At 35.5% G+C, this 6,036-nt stretch overlaps 1 pseudogene; it reads left to right on the top strand.

Moving 5' to 3' along the window:
• Positions 1–5,133: 5,133 nt before the first annotated feature.
• Positions 5,134–5,771, top strand: LOC144282953 (ATP synthase peripheral stalk subunit OSCP, mitochondrial pseudogene; annotated as a pseudogene).
• The last annotated feature ends 265 nt before the right edge of the window (positions 5,772–6,036 follow it).

Below are 6,036 nucleotides of genomic sequence, written 5' to 3' on the forward strand. Positions count from 1 at the left end.
CTTGCTATGATGTTTATAGGGAATAATTCTTAGAGCTGTTTAATGTGGAAAATCAATAGCCTTTGGGGATTGGGTTTTATTCTTTTAAGTGTTTCTGCATTTTCTCTGTACTCTGGTTAATTGGACATGTTCAAGAGACCTCAGGGAGAATTCTTCCCTGGGGATGGTGCCTCTTCTATATAATATGTCCAGCAAGGAATTGAATTGAGAGAGCCAATGACTAAGCTTCCAGGTATTTTCTGGGTGCCTTAGTGACATGTGGATCTTGTCCATGAAATCCCCTGTCCCTGAAATTTTTTTCTGTACTTTCTCTGATACCACAGCCTTATTCTAGAAGCTTTCTGAAGTTTCGAGTAGAACAAAAAGATACATGTCAAAGCTATATATATATTTTTTTTCTCTAGGGCTTTCTTAAAGATTATGATAAGAATATTCTTTAATTTATTAAAGGTTTTATTTATTTATTTGAGAGAGAGAGAAAGAGAGGGCGAGTGCATAAGCAGGGGTGGGGGCGGTGAAGGGCAGAAGGAGAGGGAGAAGCAGACTCCTCACTGAGCAGAACCTTGAGATCATGAGATGCTTAACTTACTGACTGACCCCCCCAGATGCCCCTGTAACAAGAATATTCTAAAAACTCCTCCAAAAGTAAATTTATCAGTCAGTTGAAAGGCTTATTTTTTTACTATAATTTTATATATTCATGTGAATTGCAAGTGATCAATCATTCTGCCAAACATCTTGTACTAAATGTGTTAATAAGCTAGCGAATCAAATATTTTGAAAGTATGGACATGTGTAACATTGATTTTCAATATTTGGATCACATCAATAATCCGCTCAAGGGAAACAACTTTATTAGGATGGATTTCCATATACCTTATTAATAGTTGACAGGCAAAACAACACTTGTTACATTCATTGCTGATTTATTTCCTTTAACTCTCTGTACCCTCAGTCCCCTGAGTCCTTAATGACAATATTAGTAATAACAGAATTATAATATTCATTATCAGGCACTAGTGAAGCCTAGCTTTTGGCTTTATGTGGATTTTTCCTTCAAGTAATGCAAATGTTTCTTGGGTTATTTTAGGAAATAGATTATTGGTACCAGTTGAATGCAGGTAGGAAACAAGCAAACAATAGCCACCAACAGAAGAGGGAAGAGTAAAATGAGGAAGAGGGATGAAGCAGTGTTCTGTGGTGTAGAAGGTACTGGAAAAACACAGACAGAAGAGGATGAGTTCTGATGAGCTCTGAACAGGGTCAGTCATCTAACCTGTCTGGGTCTCATTTTTTTCATCTCTAAACCAGGGATAATGAGGCTGTTCTCTCATGGGAATGTAAACAATTAGGTGGACACAAATATGTTCTAAGGTACCAGGCACAGTGCCTGTCTAATTCAATCTCATGAGTTAGAGAAAGGCTGCTAACTTGTTTGATATACACAAACAATGAGTGGCCTCAAATTGTTATTCAGACCATATTGGCTATTACTACTAAATCACACTATCTACCTCTGTGGTTTTTAATTGAGGAGAGGAATATATCTGGATCATCTCAGGGAGCATATGGGTGGTTTGAAAAATTTCTTCCAATAATTCTGATGGGCCCTTCTCCAGGTGATAGTCTTGACCCTAGATTCTTGGAGGCAGGCAGTGGCATTCTGCTCATGCTGCTTCCCAGCCTAGTGAGGGTTAGGCACCGATTCTATTCAGTGATCATCAGAACAACTTGCAAATCTGAAACAACACTATTTCTTTCTAAATGGATTTCAAGTTTGGTATGGATGTTTTCTACAAATGTTTATTGAAACTTGAATGTGTTTCTTTAGGATTTATTTTAGAACGATAAGAAATTAAAAGTAGGAAACAATGTTTACATATTTTTTTAAGGCCAAAGAAGCCTCTTTCTTATAGGATGGCAGGAGAGATGAGGAAGTAATCTTGGGCATTGGTGCTGTTTACTAAAAGCTGAGGTGCCAAAGATATCTATCTGTCAAGAAAATGTGTAGTATGTTGATCAAGCGTGGAGCTTCTGACACTAAACACCCCTTTGGGGACTAAAGATGCCACTTCAATGAGAGTGAATCTACCTGATGGTACACTGCCTGTGTGAGAAGGGATCTCCTTCCATATTTCCATTGAAAACAAAGCTTTCATTACAGCTGAGAGAAGGGCATGAGAAGGTTGCCCACAAGGGATGCAACCTGAGTGTTACATACATCAGAAACTTTGAAGGATCATTTCATTTTGGACTTTGACAACCAAAGGAACTGGTATTTAAATGCAATGAAAATAACTGACCCTTACCCTAAGCACTATTGAGGGTAGGTCTGAAAATATTTGTATGGACCAGGGATATGGCTTCAGCCATCCACAGCCTCTGTTTTTTCTTCTCTATTTTTCTTCCTGGTCAATGCTCTAAGTTCTCTCTAATATCCTCTATTTTCTCATCTATGAAGAAATCCACTTAATATATAAAGTTAGATAATTTACATTCTTTTGTTGATTGATATTGGACATTGGGGAGAACACTTGGAATCTGAGGATACCAACTTCTCAGGAGTTCCTGAATCCATCTGAGACTTTTTTGGATCTCCCATGTGTTATGTGTCATACCATGTCCAGAGCCTATAAAACAGTGACAGGAATATGAGCATCACCTCTGGAGGTGAGAATCCTCTATGTGGGGAGAAGGTAATTTTTTTTTTTTTTTTTTTTTTTGCTCATTGTCCCCTATTTCCTGTGTAAGAAGCAAAACTACTTTCCTTATTTGTTTAGATAGGTATTATCATGGGGTCAGAGGTAGAAGTACTGAATAAATGGCAGAGGATTGAGAAAATATGGGAAAGGGTCTTTTTTTTTTTTTTTTTAATGTTTCTACACCTCTGTCAGAACACACTCTTTGTTGCTGAGTTTAAGACATTACATTATCTCACCCATGTTGCTAGCAGGCATCTTGTGCAAAAGTAAGATATGCTAATCATTGGCAGCATTACAGGTAGCCTATGATTCCAGAGGCTAAAGCCACCAAAGACAGGCTGGGGCAGCCTCATGAGAGGGTACTACACAGATAAGGCAGTTAGTTAGTATCTTTTAGATGGAACAACAAGTAATAAATTAAACTTTTTCCTTTTCAATTAATTTCTTTGATTTTATAATGGAGTTCTATCATTGTTCTTTCCCACTTCCCATCTCTATCACACTTCCTCTATTATTTTTCCTGACTTTCTTTTGGAGGCCTTCTGATGATTATTTGAAACATGTGCTTGTCAAGTGCATCAAGGCTTTTGTTGCCTTTATCTGCTCATCCCATCTCTCCCATCACCTAGTCAGGTCTTACCTGTGCTTTGGATCTCATTTCAGATGTCATTTCTTCAAGGAAGCCTCTTTTGACACCTCCTCCACTCTATCTTGTATTTTCCCTTCAGAGTACTTATACTTAGTAATTATAGTTTACTAGAGAAATACAGTTTCCCTTTGAGAATATAGATTCTATGAGGGCAGAGACTGCTCCTGTTTTGTGGCTACTGACAACCTCGCATCTAAAACAATGTCTGCCAGATTGTAGGTTCCAGAAATTTTTATGGAAAGAGTCAAAGAAATGTTACATTATATTTGTTAACCCACATTCACTTGCATTCTTAACAGCTATCCATGTATTAAGTTCTGGGCCATACGGAGAATTTAAAAGAAACAGAAGGACATCGTGTTTCTAAAGAACTTACAATTGGTTTGGGAAAACTAGTTCATCAGGACAGCTATCTTGTGATTTTTAAAGCACACTAATTTTCTAATCATACTGCTTCAAAATTCATAAGCAGTAGTAGAGTAATATTAATGCTAAGTAATGGAAGTGCAATAATTAAGAGCAGCATTTATATCAGGTATGTAAGTAAAATTTCTATAGCCTACATGTTTCTAGTTTTACATTCATTTTGTTCTATTCCCTTCTTTAGACATATAATGAATATAACTACATGATATTTCTTTCTTGCTTTTCTCATCACCTTTACATCCTTCCATTTATTCTAGTCCTATCTATACACTGTTGTCAGAGGTGATTTTAAAAAGAGCTAACAATTTTGGGAAAAAATATCCATGTGATACTTAATGTTATAGACCAAGATAAATCCAGAGAGTTTAAAGACAAATATTTATTTATTTTTTTTAAAGACATATATTTAAAGGTAGAGAGAAGTGGAATTGGATATTAAAACCCTGAAAAAGACATTGATTTTCTCTGTTTTGAGGTGAGAGAAGAAATGATAAGAAATAGACTTATAGATTTTATTTGATAAATCCTTAGTTGTCTCATCAGAAAAATGTTAAGTATAGCCATTGTAGAGTATCCTGAAATGTTAATTATTATTGTTTCATTATTGCATTGTAACAGTGAAAAAGTATGACAAAGCATGAATAGTTTTATTTTTTAATTAAAAAGTTTTTTGATAAGATGGAAAGTGTACTTTTTAATTATTTTCTTCAACAATAACGTTTTTTACTTGAAGCATACTTAAGCATACATGGTTCTGAAAGATATATAAAAATATTCCAAGAAAAATAGAATAAATATTTTCTTCAAATATATACAGAAGAATTCCCTGGTTAAATCACATAAAAAGAGATATAACTAATATTACAAATTTAAGACTGAAATCACACATACCAAGTATATTCTCAATGACACTGGTATTAAACTAAAGATCAACAATAAAACAAATCTGGGAAATCTACAATATAAACATTAAATATTTTGTATGTTAGTATTAAACAACACACTACTACACAAGCAACAGGCCAAATAAATCAAATGGCAAATCAAATTTTATTCCAAAACCTATAGGATGCATCAAAAGCAAATGTTAGAGTGAAATTTGCCATAAATGCCTGAATTAAGAAAAAAATTCTAATAAACAACTTAACACCATAAGGAACTGGAAAAAACAGCTGAAATTTAGTGAAGGAAGGAAATAACATAAAAAAATCAGAAAAAATAAAGTAGAAATCAGAATAAATGGTAACATAACATTGAAAGTAATGACCAGTTTTTTTTTTTTTTTTAAAGCAAAATTGGCAATACTTTAACTACGTTAAGAAAATAAAAAGGAGGACCTACAGCAACCCATAGAGAATGGCTGCCCCAGCAGTGTCTGGGCTGTCCTGGCTGGTGCAATGCTTTTGCACATCTGTGGTCAGGCTGTTTTCCAAGCTCGTGAGGCCACCTGTATAGATATATGGTATGGAAGGTCATATGCCACTGCTCTTTATTCTGCTGCATCTAAACAGGAGAAACTGGAACAAGTAGAAAAGGAATTGTTGAGAGTAGCACAAATCTTGAAGGAATCCAAAATAGCTACTCCCATTATGAATTCCTACGTGAAGAATTCCATGAAAGCGAAAAGCCTAAATGACATGACAGCAAAAGAGATGTTCTCTTTTCTCACATACAACCTGATCAATTTGCTTGCCGAGAATGGTTGGTTGACCAATACCCCTGGAGCCATTTCTGCCTTTTCACCATGATGAGTCCACCATGGAGAAGCACCATGCGCAGTGACCACTTCATCACCTTTGGATGAAGCCACTCTTACTGAACTACAAACGGTCCTGAAGAGCTTCCTAAGCCAAGGCCAAGTGTTAAAATTGGAAGTTAAGGTTGACCTGTCAATGATGAGGGGAATGATTGTCTGTATTGGAGAGAAATATGCTGGTATGTCTACAAAAACCATGATTCAGAAGCTGAGTAAGGCCATGTGGGAGGTTTTCTGAAAGTGTTGATTTTCTGTCAGTGAAAATTCCTAAAACTTGGAGCAAATAATAAAATGCTTCCTGAACAGGAAAGAAAGAAAGAAAGAAAGAAAGAAAGAAAGAAAGAAAGAAAGAGAAAGAAAAAAGAAAAAGAAGAAAGAAAGAAAGAGAGAAAGAAAGAAGATGAAAGAGAAGGCTCAAAAACCAACATGAGAATTGGAAAATCTAACACAGAAATGCATAGTGTGATAACGGATTACTATAAACAATTAGATACTAACGAATC

This window comes from Canis aureus, chromosome 14 (genome assembly GCF_053574225.1).
Source record: "Canis aureus isolate CA01 chromosome 14, VMU_Caureus_v.1.0, whole genome shotgun sequence".
NCBI lineage: Eukaryota > Metazoa > Chordata > Mammalia > Carnivora > Canidae > Canis > Canis aureus.